The sequence below is a fragment of the Bombyx mandarina genome, chromosome A1 (genome assembly GCF_030267445.1).
Source record: "Bombyx mandarina strain Sakado chromosome A1, ASM3026744v2".
In the NCBI taxonomy this organism is placed as follows: domain Eukaryota; kingdom Metazoa; phylum Arthropoda; class Insecta; order Lepidoptera; family Bombycidae; genus Bombyx; species Bombyx mandarina.
Window position 1 is genome coordinate 22,428,285 of NC_143234.1, and position 18,586 is coordinate 22,446,870.

An 18,586-nucleotide genomic window follows, 5' to 3' on the forward strand; every position below is an offset into this window, starting at 1 on the left:
GGGTCTACGGAGGGACTTCGGTTCTCTCTGTGTTTTATACCGCATGGTCCATGGGGAATGCTCTGAGGAATTATTCGAGATGATTCCCTCATCTCCTTTTTATCATCGCACCTCCCGCCATCGGAGCAAAGTTCATCCATATTATCTGGAACCGCTGCGTTCATCGACTGTGCGTTTCCAAAGATCTTTTTTGCCACGTACCATCCGGCTTTGGAATGAACTCCCCTCCACGGTGTTTTCCGAGCGCTATGACATGTCCTTCTTCAAACGAGGCTTGCGGAGAGTTCTTTATAGTAGGCAGCGGCTTGGCTCTGCCCCTGGCATTGCTGACGTCCATGAGCGACGGTGACCACTCACCATCAGGTGGGCCGTATGCTCGTCTGCCTACAAAGGCAATAAAAAAAAAAAAAAAAAAAAAAAAAAATGAAAATATACAAGACGCGAGACGAACCCGTAAAAGTAGTTTTAATCGTGAAGATAAATTTTAATAATTTACATTTTCATTGCGTAATATTGGTAGTCACGTACGCTAATGACATTAACATGATAATGGATGCAGTATAGATATTATCAACCATGTTTTTTTATAGACAAAGATAGAAAGTTAACACAGATATAACTATAAAAGAAACCCGTTCTTTGATTTGCTTACTAAATTATTGACGCCAGTGAGAAATTATTTATGACTAAGTGCGCTCCACGGCTTCCCTTGTGATATTTATATGCCTAAAATAAAAACGTGTAATAATGATTGAAAATGTTACAAAAAAACACTAATAGCAATCCCAAGTAAAATTTCAAGTGATATTTTTTTTGTTGTTTTATCTTGATAATTCTGATCAATTCATTAATAATAAAATTCTTTTATTGACATTGGTCCTTAATAAGTACGAGTAATTTTTTTAAGATTAATTATTCGTGTGTCGACATCGCGATCGTGAAATCGGTGAAGATTATATTTAAATATTTGGTAACATAGAGAATAAAAGAAAATCCTAGTTAGTATCTGAAAAAGCGAAAAATCTACAAACAGACTTTCATATATCTAATTATATTGTTGATGATTAATAAAAATATCAAGTAGTTGAAAATACAAATCAAAAGAATAATTGAAATTCCGATCATTTAGCTAGTGCTGTTAAAAAAGCACTGATAAACCTACAATATGTATGTAGTTTTAAAATCGTTTATCTCATAACAAAAACCACTAGATGCCCTAACATTTAAAATGATTGCCTTTGTATTAAGCCGTTCATACTTAAACCAACAAAGGAAATGAGGATCTTAGATGGGGATACACAAAACCTTACGATCCAATAATGGGAAATGGGCAATTCTATTTTTATTAATTGCCGCCCCAACTACAACACAAGGCTCGGCCAAACGCAACTTCATTACGCCATTTGAGATCAAATTACCATTGAGATTAAACACATATGACGTCATTTGTGAGCAAGACGTGTTGATTTTTTTAATTTCAAATAAACTTAATATTTCTCCGAAAATTTTCAGATATTAATGAATAGTCATTATAATTAAACGACGGGGAAAACGACAGATGGCAGATCTAATGAACCAATATCTAATAGACCAACGATCGGAATGCTGATGTTCGGAGCAATTATGTGTATACCTTACCTAGAAAATGCTATTAGTGGGATTTAAGTTTTTTCTAATATTTTCTTTACTATATGAATTCCAAGATTGAATTTTCTCCTTTATCATAATTATTGGAAACAGATACTAGACAATGCCCAAAAGTCAAACAGAAAGATTTATTTTCATAAAGATGTTACCTCCGACTGGGAATGGAATTAGCACAGCATTATGTACAATAATATAAGTAATCACTTGACTAACGAGGTAATTAAGCCTCTTATAGTTTGTATTTCTTATTATCCAATCTAAAATAAACCTATAAATTCCCAATCCCACATAACTCAATTACCTACACCAAAACCGGCAATAGTTTCTAATGATCAAACAAAATTAGTCTGTAAGCTTCGATTGAGGCGGCACTTACTTCCCACGCCATTTTTTTTTTTTTTCGGGCCGGGGGCCGAACCTCCTACGAGGTCCCCGCGCCTAGGGGGCGCGCGGGGTATGTGAGACTCAACGATCTGCAGGTGTTGAGAGCAGATCGCGGGCCCAAGGATTTTAGGGCCCACCCACTAAACGACTCCCCTGCACTCTTACACCCGACGTCCGATCTCCGTCCGGGGTCAGAACCCGTTCAGAGTAGGGGGGTTCCCGCGGTCAACACTACAACCAGACACGCGGCGCCACCCCGAGGACGCCCGACCGACGGGTCGTCGAGGCGATAGTCGACGACCAACGACGTCAGTCTCCGCGGTACGGCGGCCCTACCAGGCCGCCCGGGCGGTGCCGCTGGTGTTCCGGGATACCCCGCTGGGCCAGAACCAGCCTGCCGGGTCGGAACGCGATACACCGCCGACCGAACTTCCCACGCCATAGTTTAACTTCACGGCTATTAGAAACGGCTTTTTAATGTTAACTAAAATCGGTACAGAACAGATGTTATTTTTGTTAGTGTTGAAAGGGCGGTGCAGTATTCAACCCTGGGAAAATTCCGTCGAATTTCTGTTAGAGGTGTAATGATACTGATAAACCTTTTTAGTGCCTAGATGAAAAGATGTCCACTGTTACTCAAAACGTATCAAATCTGTGCGGTAAACGTTGGTATCACGATGCTCGCGTGTACTTAAGTAACCAATCGACTTGGAAGCGGTCGTCAACCAGTAGGGGACTTTTTTTTCCTTTCCTAAGCTGCCTTAAGAAGCTATGTCAGCGTAACCCTAACGTGTAGGTGAGCTCTCGGGGCTCAACCCTAGAGGCGTTGCTAACACTAGCCCTAGCAAAAGAGCAGTGCTTCGCAGAATCTACCACCAGATCAGAAACGCGGCCCACTTAGAAGATCCGGCGAGAAGCTCAGCGGGCGTGGGGGGCTGTTGGATGGGGCTGGATATTATACCTTAAAGAACGAAATTGACACATTGGCTACCGAAAGTTAGTGGTGGATCCATCTAAAAGTCGAAGGTGTAAACCAGAGTTTTGTGAGTAAAAATTAACAGCCAATCCCGGTCAAAGAGATACAAAAAGTTAAGGGGAAACAATGTCTATCAGTGCTATTAGCGACAACGATAGACACCTCCCGGATACAATAGAAAGGAGTAAATATCGGATAGCTTATACCTTGTCGAGATTACTGTAAGGGTGGTCCAAAATATGAAGGATTAACATTTAAAATCCAAATATCGTTTTATTTATATGCTATTTTACTCTATTTCTGAATCGATAGATTTGGCACCCCTGTGCACTCCTGTCCGATTTTAAGTTTTTTCTTGTCCAAAGTGTCATTAATTTTGTAGGCTTCACCAGTCACCGTCTTCGTCGAACCTGTCGCTTACGACGAAGGGCTCGACGAGTAAATTAACCCACAGACACAGCCCACTGAGTTTTTCGACGGATCTTCTCAGTGGGTCGTGTTTCCGATCCGGTAGTAGATTCTGTGAAGCACTGCTCTTGCTAGGGCCAGTGTTAGCAACACTCCCGGTTTGAGCCCCGTGAGCTCACCTACTCGCCCGGTTACGCTGACATAGCCTCTCAAAGCTACTATTAGCTTAGGAAGGAAAAAAAGGCTTCATGTGAAAGTAACACAAATGCTTAATACGTATGATTTCATCAAAATATTTATTTTATTTTATAAAGACGAATAAATGTTTAAAGATTATTTGTATTGAATATTTAAAAAAAAAAACTATCCGAATCCAACGCCTTTAAATTAGACAGTTGAAGCGTTCCGCTTTCAAATACAAATGGCTTCATGAAAAAACAAATGATGGACAAACGCGATCCGTGACCTTCATAACGAGGAATAATAATTGACAAGTCTGAACTAGGTCGTTTTGGTGTTAAAAAGTTATTCACGAAAATAAATCTCATCGCAAATTCATTAAACGCTAATATTTTTGGGATGTTCGTGGAATTTTCAAGATGGCGGCGGTTTTGTGACACGATTCAGCAATAAATTTAATACGTCGGAGAGACCACATTATTAACACCATCGTCAGACATCGCAGGGGCGAATAGGATGATCGAGCCAAGATAAATATTGAGTACACCAATCACATTTGCTGTCTTAGAACAATTTAGTAATCTTCTCTTGACGTTAGCAAACGAAAACGAATGACAGTTCTTAGGACGGAGGCACTACTCTTCAAGAAGGCTGGTTGGTAAGTGTCCAAGCGCCTCCATCGGTTAGGCTCTGTCGTAGCACGAAGTTAGCCGAGTTCCGATACCGCAGTCGTGCTGCCATCTCCCGGGAATCGTGCTGCGTTTCGTTTAGCTACCAAACTAATGACCGTCTCCGACAAATATATCGTTCAAAGCATTTTTTTCGACCAAACATCGGGTGACGTCGATCAACTCGAGAGAAAACCCTGCCCTTGGGACTAAGGTTTATATATTCATCTAATACTTAAGTATTTTAGTGTACATACTATAATATTATATGTTTATTATAAATAAAATTAGGTACTTAACTGATTCTCAACGTAAGTAATTTTTTTTTAAAGATATCGGCTATGTAAACGGCCTCTAGTGAGAAGTCAAATGCGTTAAGAGATGTTGTTTAACTTAGTTCATTTAATGTATTTTTCCTAAGATTTTGCACTATACGTTCCGCCTTGGGTACTGTGAAGAAATATTTGATTTGGATGATCTTTTCGCTATTGTTTTCAAGACAGCACTACTCGTCAACCAGTCACATTTCGTTCTTACTTCCGCGACCCGTTCCTTTCCAATTGACATTACATTTCATTCAACTCTAGAATCGATTTCCTTTATTCATTGTCGTCATAAAGCAACAGTGATTAAGGCCTTTGTTCGGGAATTACAGAATTAAAATAATATAAATTGGGATAAAAATTCAAAGCGAATATTTTAGAGTGTCACGCGGTGCTGAGTTTATGCCCGGTAAAAAAAAACCACAGACTATATATTATATATTCAGGCGCTTGAACAGCCTTTCTCCGTGATACAGAATAAATTATGATAGTTGTTAATATAACACACAATTATAATATAAACGTTTCTTCATCGAATGACGCAGATGTTATTTGCTGTAACAGCGCCCAGATCGGTACAGATGTGCGTAATTGTTGCGCGTGCGTTTCAACGACCTTTTGTTTGGTCACGCAATACTCTTTGTAATAAATAACAAATACTAGAAATGTTATTGTTGGGGCCAAAAAAATTAATAAATTGGGTTATTAAAATATGTCATTATTTTTTTCGCTAAATAATCTGCGGATGATTCGCTGTGTCTTTTATTGCAGAGCCAATAGTAAAATCGATGGTATTGAACCGTATTGTTACAGACTCCCCATGTTAGTTAAAGTAATGATACATCTCTTTTAATCACCACTGATGCTGAGTAAGCATTGTGAGAAATCTCTTGGTAATAGTTACCGACCAAGAGTCGGCCAGTCGTATTCAGTCACCCGTCAGGAGCAGTCTTAGACAATATCTCCTTTCTGCCAATTTCCATAATTTAATTGTTTGTGTAATTGAACTAATAAAAGTAAAATCTTGTTTTCAAAATTCTTTTTTAAAAACCTAATCGGGAGACCCCGCATAACAGTATGTTATCCACTGGTACTTTGGATAGGAAAAGATGAGAGATCCGAATGTTGAGATGGATGTGTGGAGTGACAAGATTGGACAAGATAAAGAATATCAGAGGAAGTGTGAAAGTAGCCCCGGTAATCTACAAATTAAAGATCGGATGGTTAGCGTGGTATGGACATGTGAAGCGTAGAGAGAAGCTGCATGTGACTAGGAGATGTATGGAAATGGTAGTGCAAGGTAGAGGGGGAAGAGGTCGACCGAAGAAGACATGGATGGAGTGTGTGAACGACGATATGAGAGAGAGAGAGGAGTCAGTGTTGAGATAACGGCTGATAGTAGAGAATAGAAGAGAAAAATTAGCTGTGCCGAACCCACCTAGTGGGATAAGGTGGGGAAAAAGAAGAGTTTGGATAGGAAAAACAAGTGAGAGTTTGGTAGGAAGGGTAACAGTACTCCAAGCTGTTCAGAATGTCAGATTCTATGTCTAAAATTACAAATGACACTAAGGATGTTCCCGGAAGATTGCATTGGTATGGTAATTGAATTGCATCGGTCCTATTCAAAAGACTATAAGGTTGCGGTGTTCCTACAGTGATAATTAATCGAAGTATCTCTGGAAAGCAATATTTACTTGACAAATAATTAATACGCCTAATCGTGTTTCATAAGCCCAGTCTATTGCGAAGACAACTGAAGGGAGTGGAACGTTGACCCCACGCGGCAGCTTATATTGAAACCTGTTACATTGCGGGCTGTGTAAAATATGACGTACATTGCGTAAATCTAACTTCCGATCCGTTTTTTTTATAACGTTGTAAGCGAATAAGAGAGAAGATCCTGCCATTTATATTTCTGAAAATCTCCGAACGTTTTCGATAAATTATGAGCTTACATTAAGGGCCTGCTTGGTAAAATCTTAAGTATAAATGGAGCTTAGGATTTCTCAGGGATTATTATTTTTCTTATAAGCTTTTCTATTAGCAGTTGTCGAATTTCAGATATTTATTACGGATAATTTTTTGATCAAATAATGTTGCTTTTTTATTGATGTTGTAAAGTTGTCAGAAGTAATATATTTTAACAATGAGAATGTAATTATCTATTATCTAAATTAGTCTAACTAAAAACATGTCAGAGATAATAGCCATGTAGGTATGTACTTTCTGTGAATTTACAACAAATATTACTAATAACGTGCAAGCAGATGGACCAAAAACTCATCTGGTGGTAGTTACCTTGACGACATAAAGGATATGATGTCACTAACCTTGAGGCATAAAATTGAAGTCGATAGTGCTGTATAACCGCAGCGTTAAGCTAGATGACACGATTACTTCGCTCGAAGGCCCGTAATTTCGGGGCCAAATTTGATTGCTCGATATTGATTTTTCATTGAGAAATTAATTCCCACCTGTTGGCTAAGTATTGACACTAATAGGCACAAAAATCGAACCATACCAATCGGGTCACATCCCAGTTTTCTTCTTTTCAAAATATATTTGTAAAATTATTTTCAAAGTAACGTAAACAGCTTTCCGAACTTTCATAAAGAATTTGTCACGTTTAAAAGCCTGACTCGATCTATTAATTTCTAAACTTACAGTCGTTCAATTGAGGGCGTCAGGATAAAACACGAAGAGATTGGAACTGACAGTCAGATGATTTACGAGTTGTGCAAGCGTGTTTGAGTGGTTCCCGTTTAAATTGAATTTTAAAAATGATTGCTCAAATTGGGACCGATCGAATGTTTCTATAGAGCGAGCTAGGAACAAACGGTGTTTCCCGAGCGCTATGACATGTCCTTCTTTAAAAGAGGCTTTTGGCTTGTATTAAGCGGTAGGCAGCGGCTTGGCTTAGCGGCTTGGCTTTGCCCCTGGCATTGCTGAAGTCCATAGGCGACGGTAACCACTCACCATCAGGTGGGCCGTATGCTCGTCTGCCTACAAGAGCAATAAAACAACACAAGTGCTTGTATTTATCATAACATCGTTAAGATGACTATTCATAATGTATGCAATGTGAAGATTTGAAAACTAAGATTATCTGTGCTATAATGAAGTGGACAAAAGTACATTATTTTTTATAACGAAAGAGTTTAATTTTTGATTCTATACCTCTTTAATGCAATTAGTTATCGTACTGTTCATTAATTCATTTCCATCTTTGAATTTATACGAATAAACATAATGTAAGGGCTGTTGTAAAATAACTATAATATAATATTTATCATGCTTAAAGTTTTCGGATTGCCATATGAAACACTGCTGGTGAGAGCAATGGCAGGAGTGGGGACGAGCCATAATAAAAAAGACGGTAGTCGGAAAAAATGGGGGAAATAGTAGTGAATTCATACGTAAAAATTATACAAGTTGAGTTACAAATAAAGTAATACAGAATCAAGTGAACTACTGCAATCTTCAATCCCGATTCTGCAGGATAGCCGTCGGAGCGCCATGGTTCCTTAGGAACGTGGATCTCCACGATGACCTGGAGCTCGACTCATTTAGTAAGTATCTACAGTCGGCATCGCTGCGCCATTTTGAGAAGGCGGCACGACATGAGAACCCTCTCATCGTAGCCGCTGGAAACTACATACCCGACCCAGTAGATCGAATGGTAAACCGTCGACGTCACCCAAAGCACGTCATTACGGATCCTCCTGATCCATTAACGGTGCTTTTAGGCACCACAAGCACCGGTCACCGTCCACGTCGAACCCGTCGCTTGCGACGAAGGGCTCGACGAGCGAATTAACCCACAGACACAGCCCACTGAGTTTCTCGCCAGATCTTCTCAGTGGGTCGCGTTTCCGATCCGGTGGTAGATTCTGCGAAGCACTGCTCTTGCTAGGGTCAGTGTTAGCAACTCTCCGGTTGAGCCCCGTGAGCTCACCTACAAACGTTAGGGCGAAGCTGAAATAGCCTCTCAAGGCTATGAGCATAGGTAGGAAAAAAAAAACTGCAATCTGTGTATTTATTTCCTGGCTGTTGGTAATTAAGTTTACAATAGATAGTATCTTTATTATTAACCAATACAAAATAAACACGGGAGGAAATTAAGTTACATCTTTACAATGATTCAATTTATCAAACAAAAAAAACACAGCTGCAAACACTTTTTCTCATACAAAAGTGTAGTATATCGAGTTACCCTTAGTTCTCAAGCTACCCGCATCCTGGTAAATGCTGTTTGCAACACCACTTCATTCGGCTCGCTGTCGAGTGCTATTCTCAGATACATTGCTGTTTGTACATGATGGAGCCCGTGCACATCTATGATGAAACTTTGGGAAATTATGTTCGTGAGCCTTGAATAAAATTTATCAACTGTCACATGTAAGACTTTCTTGTCGTAGGTACGTGTAAAAATAGATTTTACATTCATGCGCGAGTACGTGCTCTACAGTCTGTATACACAAATGGAAATTCAAATTGGTTCTCTTCCATTTGGTTGGTGAAAATTATTCTATCATAGTGAGATTGAAAAGTAATTTCAGGTTTTCATAATCGAAAAATTCTCTTACATTTATCAATTATAACAGATCTCGCTAGGAGAATCTAGTAAAACCCCTTGAGGTTACTAGAATAGGTAGTAAATACATATGTGCATATAAATAACAAATGTTGCAGATTCTGTGTAATGTTCAGACGAAAAAACTTACACGAGACGTAAAGTTGCTGATATGTTCAATGCACCGCAATTCTGTGTCACAGTATAAAAATGAATCCATAAATTAAGGTGTATTACACTATTCCTATATGGGTTAGACCTTATTACACTTTAGTACAAATAGATTGTTTAGTATGAAAAAAAAACATATTTTTTTATATATTTAGTATGTTTTGTGGTATGTTATGAAGCGATAACCAATATACCAATCGTAAAACCGATCAATAAAATATCTTGGAGAATACTATTGTTTCTTAAACTATGTGCCAATTCAACGACTGCAAAATGATACTTTGAGATTATTTCAAATATGTTATCAAAGATCTACATCACTATCACTACATAGTATAAAACAAAGTCACTTTCTCTGTCCCTATATCTGTCTGTCCCTATGTATGCTTAAATCTTTAAAACTACGCAACGGATTTTGATGCGGTTTTTTTTAATAGATAAAGTGATTGAAGAGGAAGGTTTATATGTATAATAACATCCATTAAATAGTGGAGAAATCAATAATAAATTACAGTTTCCGAAGCGAAGCGACGGCGGGTCGCTAGTTATGCAATAAATTCTAAATATGATAACTAAATTTGATTAATAAACTCAGTGTTATTCACCTCGATACTATGACAAAGTCACTGAGTCATTAATCTTGGTCTGACAACCCCTATCTTTCTGAGACTGGTCATTAGAAAGCGAATTCGGTTGATCAATTAAATGAATTTAGATCATTTACAGTCATTTGTATTGTTTTATTCTCAAATACTTGTTCGCCAAGTACTTAAGTAAAGTAAATTGGTCTAAATTCATATGAAATTTGTCAAAATTGAAACTTAATTACATTGATAATTTTTGAATGTATTTTCTTCAATATCTTCTCAACTGATTTTTATACTATAAGCGTATTTTCAAGGGTACCCCATTTAACAGGTGTCAGATCTTCCATGTTCCAGCAAATAACCACCAACCTTTCCAAATCCTGGATCGTGTTGCTACAATTTCAAGAAATTTCACATTCAATATATTACCAGTACACGACGATGTTTTGAACAGCAGGGTTCTAGCGAACAAAAATACCCGCCCTGTAGGATCTTTCCTTTGTCGCAAGCTTACAATGCTATCTGCGAATCCTTAGAAGTGTTATTAGTACTTGCGCTTTACATACCCGATTCTGTGAACCGAATGGTAAACAGTCGACATCGCCCTCAACACGTCATTACGGATCCTCCCGACCATTAACGGTGCTTTTAGGTACCTCAAGCACCGGTCACTGAGTTCGCCAAACCTGTCGCTGCGGCTTAGCGAGTAAATTAACCCATAGACACAGCCCACTGAGTTTTTCACGGGATCTTTTCAATGGGTCGCGTTTCCGATCCGATGGTAGATTCTGCGAAGCACTGCTCTTGCTAGGGCCAGTGTTAGCAACACGTCCGGTTTGAGTCCCGAGAGCTCACCTACACGCTGGTGTAACACTGATATAACCACCACAAGGCTATCAGCATAGGTAGGTAAAAGCACTGAACCTTTTATATTACCAGTTTAGTAATTCAATGTTTTAAACTAATGTGTTATATCTCACTACATATTTGGTTTCAAAATACGAAAGAAAGTATTTTTGACAGCACTTAGCGTGTCCAGCGGGCGGTTTAAGTCGACGAGGTTCGTGTCGCGCCATGTTTAATTTTTCACCCCTCGTTTGAGGAGACGTTTATTTAATGACTCTGAAAAGCGTTTAGGAAAACGTTAGGGTTTTTTTTTTTATTTCCTTTGCCCTATATATTTTATCGTGAAGAACATGATTTTTGATTAACCACAAGGTGGACAGACCTGGTTAAGTCATCTAATAAGTGTTCCCTTATTGAATGCCGCCAAAAATAGAGATGTAGAAGCCTCGCAAAAGCCGCAACCAAGCAATAAGACATACGTAACTACGATCACTCCGCCAGGACTGTACGACTGAGAAGAAAAAAGATTTTTGCTGTAGATGACGGACCTCCGACCCATCTGATTACCAGAGTTTAGGGCGACGCAACATGAATTTTTCTGCCTATCTTCGACATGATACTTTTAGTTCACGAGTTTTTCGACAAAAGCGACCGTCACCTTTTGACCATCTCGTCAGACCTGGCCAACCTGACCAGGGGCAACCATTAACTAACAACCTAAATTATATCTATATTTTAAATACGCCCAATATTCGCACTTCCATTTTTATGAACGCTAATAAAAACGGAACACTCGTAACAGTGACTGCACTTATCGCGATATTACCTTTATGAAATACACATTTCTTGAAATTATCACGTACGTACTAATTTTTAAGTATATTATATTTATATACTCTTTGTTGGTAGGCCATATCACGTCTTCTGCCAAGTAATAAGGTTTCGTGAAGACGGCCACACCCGCTAAGTTTCTCGCCGGATCTTCTCAGCGGGTCGCGATGCCGATCCGGTAGTAGATTCATTCGCGAGTTGCTAGGTGTCCGGAGGCGCTCGGGCAGCTGTTAGGAAATCCCACCCCTCCTGGCTGATCCTTTTCTCGCCTACTTGTCCTAGTGAAACTGTAGCGGCCTCCGGGCCAACAGTAATCATTCAAACAAACAAGGGGGTAGTTTATAAAAAAAATTGAAACTTCCAACTTTATACGTCGTGAATACCCCTGCGCTATTAGTTCCACACTACGAATAATAAAACTTTTTTACTAACTAGTTTTATTATTCGTAGGCTCCACAGCAGATACATAGTTCATGTGTTGATGACAGCCACAAAAAATGCATACGAACAAGTTAGTTACGCCATCATATTTCATATGTTACATACACATCTCATGTTTGCCTCGACTAATTCTTTAAGATAAGTGGCAAGGTTACATGACGTATTGGGCGATGATGAGCCGCTTCGAATAGGTCTTTTATTAGAGCAAAGTCGAGGTAAATTACAAAATTAGGAATATAGTTCAAAACATTTGAAATTGCAAATAGATGTAATTGCAAATAAGGGTAATCCGTGAAAAAGGTCTTCTTTTCACTTCTTTTCTCACTTTCACTTCTGAAGGTTAATTCTGTGTTTTACGAAGAAATAAATCTTAGCACACATTTTCACCAGATTGTTTGATTATTAAAAAACATAGTGTTGTCATTTTTCATCTAACGATTAATAAGGAATTACTGTGAATTTGCTTGTCTATTGGCCCGTGTTCGCGCTGTCCTTACTCGATCAATTTGCAATTCTGAACAGCTGTACTCAAATTTGTATGGAGTTGAAGCATTTGTCTACGTTTGCCGCTAGGGGCGCTGTTCCAACTGCATACAAATTTGAGTTAACTTTCACGCTATCGAGAACGTTAAAAAGCTCGCACTAAGCACACTGATGTTTGTCGATCTACGAGTATTTCTGTCTGTAGTTAGAACAGGTGACGCCGATCAACAACAAATGGATTTTATTTCACACCGCAACGGGCTTAGCAGTGACTTCACTTAACGCGCTATTAGCTTTATGAAATACACATTTGTTGAAACCATCATGAACTTTGACGGTTCGACGCCAGAATCAAAAAATTTTTGAAGGAACCACACATATTTTTAAGTAAGACCGCGGTTGACCAGTCAGTATATTTTATTTATGATTGAAGGATTACTGGTGGCCCTGAGGCCTTTCCAGTTTCACCAGAGCAATTGGGCGGGAAAAGGCTCAGCTAGGAGTGGTGGGATTTACTAACAGCTAGCTACCCGAGCGCCGCCAAAGGAGACCTAACAACTCAAGAGCAATGCTTCGCGAATATATCCACTACTGGATCGGAATCGCGACCCGCTGCGAAGATCCGGCGAGAAACTCAACGGGCTGATGCATGGGTTAGGTTAGACCAGTATAATACAGAACATAATCTAACGTGACACACTAACAGTAAGTACCTTGGAATGCTGATGGAATTTACTATAATAATAAACTGATATTTCAGACATAATTTTAAAAATTACGACTTCCATATTACCCAGGCAAACGAGGCATCAATATTTCTTATGAAGGTATTATGCGATATCAATGACTTACAGTAACCAGTTGCAAATATAAAAATTACCCTGAAGTTTTAAATTTCAGTAAAAATAAATTTTCAATTGAAACATTTCAGGGTTTCATTTTAGGAAGTCGGGCACGATAGGTCGCGAATTATGCATGAATGAGTTAGCTGCGACCTCTCCTCAACTGGTTCCGGGTGATAAATTGTTTAAATTAGACGTGTTTTTTTTTTCAAATATACATTTGAGAAAAAAAAAACAGTACAGCGTCGGTTTTTTTCTTTTTTATAAATAAATATTTACTAACAATCACGCCACGTTAACTGGTCCCATGATAAGTTCGTAAAGAACTTGTTTTACAGGTACCAGATAACGGAAATAAATGTAAGATTTTTATCATACACATACATATATTTAATATACATCCATAACCCTGGAAAAACATTTATATTTATCATACAAATATCCTCCCTTGGCGGGATTCGAACCCGCGACCCCCTTGTGTAGTGACCATGTCACTTACCACTACACCAGACGGCCGTTAAAGTTTAGTTGCAAGACTGGTGAAAAGGTCATTTCTGAGGCGATGCAGAGCTTGTATTCGTGCTGGAGGGAAACAATTTGAGCATCTGCTTTAGTTTTAGGAGGATAATAAAGTGTTACGATAATTTACCGTTTTATTTTGATTAAATTTTCCATGAGTTCCTTTCGCAAAAAATACGAAATAGCAGTTTTATTGGCAAGAAAAGTGGCAAGTGTTGTACTATTTTGAAATATAGACTAAATGGGCCATCTTTTAAAAAAGCTTGCCATAGGTAGTGTAGTACTTTTTTTTTCCAACGTCGAGTGTCAAAGTTGACTGACATAAATTTTATAGACCATAACTCGTCAAAATTTAATTTATTTTAGTTAGTTAACAATGATTATTACTTTCATTTGTGGTTACGATTAATAGCACTGTTATTTGAGATAACATTATTAAAAAAATCACTGTAAAATTGTGAAAATTGCGATCACTGTACCTAAAAATGCGACCAAGGCTGTCAAATTTTTAACTTTTTCGAAAAATGTCTATCATCGCTTGACTAAGTGACATAGATTTTTTTTCTTATTTTTTTCATAGCTGGTATACCTTGGCCTCTCGTCCGGTACCAGGTTATCGTTGAGTTTTGGGACACCCTGTATATCTTCAAGTTTAATTGTACGAAAAATACTATGAAAATATAAAAGTTTTACATTAAGTAGTTATTGTTTAGAGCTAAACATGAAGTTTGTATGACTGTTTTTTGAATTTTGAAACAGAATAATAATTGTGGCAATTCAGTCAATAAAAAATTCAGGTCTTACGTGCACGTATTGTAACTACATTAAAATAAAATAAAAATAACCTTCTCTCTGAATGTATCTAATTATTGAAGCGACCAGTACAAATTACAATCCACGCTCTACACAGTTAGTTATAACTAAATCGATAAGTTTGCAAACGTTATTATGAAAATTGACGCAAGAAATTACATTTTTTTATCATTAACACGTCCATACAAACGCTACAAACGTTTTTTTATTTAATATTATTATCGACTGATACTCTAATAACGCAAGAATACATGCTTAATCGCACTCCACTTAATTTGGCTTTGATACGTAATCAACTTTATCATACCTTGGCCTACTTGACGCATGAACGTGAACCACAGATATTAGGGGTCATGAGTTCAGTGTGCGCTTAGTGCGAGTTTTTTAACGTTCTCGATAGCGTAAAAGTTAACTCAAGTTTGTATGAAGTTGGCACAGCGCCCCTAGCGGCAAACGTTCCAACTCCATACAAATTTGAGTTCACTTTAACGATATCGACAACGTTAAAAAACACGTACTAAGCACACAGAGGGAATCGTAACGCTTACATCAATTCCTAGTGCTTAAAAAAACTTAATTTCTTTATTTACGTCTTCTCTTCTTTATATATTAAACACTTACCACATCGTAACCAAAAATTGATCTTTTATTTATTAACATTGGTAATAAATTCGTTAATTTTAAAGGAATACAAATATTAAATCGACTGATTCCTTCCTTTGCTCGAAACAATTGAACATTATCATAGAGCCGTTATACATAGACAATAAGTTTTAAAAACAAATTATTGTTTTCGGAACACGTGGCCGGCTCAGTTGGTGGTAACTTTCTAAGATTTTATATGGTAACATTGTAACGTTATACATTTGAATAGATACATACATACTCTATGCTCTGTATTCACTGGTGCATGAGACATTACCGTATCATAAAATTCGAAGACCGGTGTAAAAATGTAGTGATAGTTTGGTATAAAAACTATCTTATCTATACATATAAATAAAATTGGAGTGTCTTTTTGTAATATTGAAATATATATATACGGAACATACACCAAAATAACATTGTTTACAATTTTTGCCTGTCTGTCTGTGTGTTTGTTCCGGCTAATCTCTGGAAGGGCTGGACCGCTTTTGACGAGACTTTCAATGATAGGTAGCTGATGATATAAGGAGTAACTTGGCTCCTTTTCTGAGACTAGCTTCGCCCCGTGTAAATACAGCCACCTTGAGATATGAGTTCTAAGGTCTCAGTATAGTTACAACGGCTGCCCCGCTCTTCAAACCGAAACGTATTACCTACTGCTTCACGGCAAAAATAGGCAGGGCAGTGCGGACTCACAAGACGTCCTACCACCAGTAAAGAATATACGCCTATTATTTTCTTAGGCTTTAGAGTTTCGCCCCCCTTGTGCACTACTAAGTCCAGTTGTAGGTATGTGGAGTTCTATTCGCACACACCCCTAGGTCTTCGTTACCAACGAATACCTTATGAGAAGAAAGCCTTCAGAATATTCGATAAGCCCCATGTACAGCTTTTGGAGAGCGCTATGCCACGCCTTTCTTAAAATGTGGCTTAGATGTGGCCACGATGTTTCTTGAGCCCTTAAATACCGATGACCGACGACTGCCTTGAAGACATAATATCTGAAGCTTACTTTGTTACAGAAGCCGTCGTTGTGTATCGGCCGTCATCGCTTGGCTTTGACCAGGGTTTTTTTTATTTTTTCAAGCTCGGCCTTGATATTCTTCCCTCGTGCAATCACAAATATTATACGAATAGCAACAAAACTACCAACCGTGAGCACTGCTGAGCATTATAAATTTATAACGTAAAAAATATCGTTGATTGAAAAGCCATTTCTATCAGGTGAATTAAACGTACCACCAACATCTAATTGTACACACCGCTCCTTATAATTTTTGTCTAATTTTCTGTGAGATCTAAGTTGAACCTGTTCATTTATAACTAACAGCTATCAATAAGAAACCTGACACATTTTTTACAGCTCGTGTTGTTAATGTCGAAACCGGCTTGACTGGGAAAGGCAAGTCAACAGGTAGGGTGCAGGGCACTGACCTACAAGCCTCGCAGTATGAATGGTCTGTAGAACACGTTTATTCAGAAACTCGCGAAATTTTTGTTAAGCTTTTAATTAGCTTATACAAAAGTTCGAAATTCTCCGGAACCATAATGAAAATATTTCGTTACGAACTGAATTGTCGTGATGGTAATTAGTGGTACAGAGCAGAGTAGATAAGAAAGAAACCATTCAGCTGTTCTATGTGTACAATGTAAACAATATTATCGAATGTTTTGCAAGTATCGCGATACGAACTACATAAGTAAGCAAAACGAACAATTTACAAAGTAATAAAACCGAGTGAAAGAACTTCTATTTGAATGCAATATTAAAACGCTTCTTAAGCTAACTGTAGTTTGAAGAGTAACTAGGTAAGTCATGCCGCTCACCTTCTCTCCGAGTGCAAGCGAAACACGTCGCTCCGAACCAGTTGCAAGCGCCTGTGTCCTTATGAACTTAACAAAGGTCTACTTTCACCGACCGACGCCAGCCCCAAGATTCAACTTACGCCATAAACGGACCTAACGAAGATCGCGACTGCTTTAACGCGTTTTTCGCAAACAAAACAGTAACGTCCAAGCGTAGTTACAAAACGATAGTATAACTCAAGCACTTCACAATAACACAACAATCAACAAACGTGCACTTTTGGTTCACAGAATTCACGTTTTTTTTTTTTAATGAGTTACCAAGCGCTCGAGAATCCGCACTGGAAAAGTTTAAAACTTTTCGAATGTGGGATTCGTTTTCGGACGTCAATTAGACAGACGTCCGTCGAAGAGCGGCGAAGACACGCGAATCGTCGAGGAGCGAGGACCGATCGCTCATTCGTGCACTGACGTAAAGCGAAATACGAACAAAACGACAAAACGCTCGTTCGGAGTCAGACAGAGCATGCGCGCGACAAAACATAATCAGGAATGGTAGTGCGAAAGAGACGCCGCATTAAAACCGTTGGTGGTGAACCCTCTCCGCCGCGTCCCCTGATTTACAATAGTGTACGTACACAGGGAAGTTAAAAACACCTGTCCTTCAAAACAAATTCTTTTTGTCTCAGACCAGACCTTTTTCTTAATTAAAAAGCAATTTTTAGGTCTGAACGGTTTTGCCCACTGAGTTTCTCGCCGGATCTTCTTAGTGGGTCGCGTTTCCGATCCGGTGGTAGATTCTGCGAAGCACTGCTCTTGCCCTCTTGCTAGGGCCAGTGTTAGCAACACTGTCTATTAGAGCCCCGTGAGCTCACCTACACGTCAAGGAGAAGCTAAAATATCCACTCAAGGCTATCAGCATAGGTAGGGAAAAAAGAAAAAGACCGGTTTTTGTAAGAACAAGTAACTACCTATCGAACTATAATATCATAAAGTACCTACATCAATGGATAGCCATGGCCTATCAGAACGAACATTAGGCATCAACAAACAATCATTGGTAATAAATATCAAAGTATTTAGATTTGTGCCGTACGTGAATAGGAAACATTCTGTTCGGGGCTGGTTACAAGAAATAAATGTCTGAAATTCTCTAGGAAACAAGCTACATCAAGCTAACACATTTTGTTTGCCCCAGAAAGATGTTTATCAACACCCATAAGCGGTCAATGTCGACCATTATTATCAGCAATGACGGGTCCGGCGAAGCTGTTATCTATGCTAGATTCCATTCAAACCTCATTAAAAAAAACAATGTAGCGTTAACACCGAAGACGCACTTGTCAAAATGCGAATTAACTTTACTCACTCTATCTACTACTAGTGTAGAGACCATAATTCCCTGGAAACGCACAAGCCAAATGACTGCAATGCCAAGGCCTG

General features: G+C 38.5%; 1 protein-coding gene across 2 annotated transcripts in view; it reads right to left on the reverse strand.

Annotated features, from left to right (window-relative positions):
- LOC114241703 (uncharacterized) overlaps positions 1–17,622 on the reverse strand; it is a 161,770-nt gene extending 144,148 nt beyond the window's left edge. For both annotated transcript variants that reach the window (XM_028172623.2, XM_028172624.2), the window contains exon 1: positions 17,165–17,622. The gene's annotated coding sequence lies outside the window, so the exon portion shown is untranslated. The remainder of the gene's footprint in view (positions 1–17,164) is intronic.
- Positions 17,623–18,586: the final 964 nt, after the last annotated feature.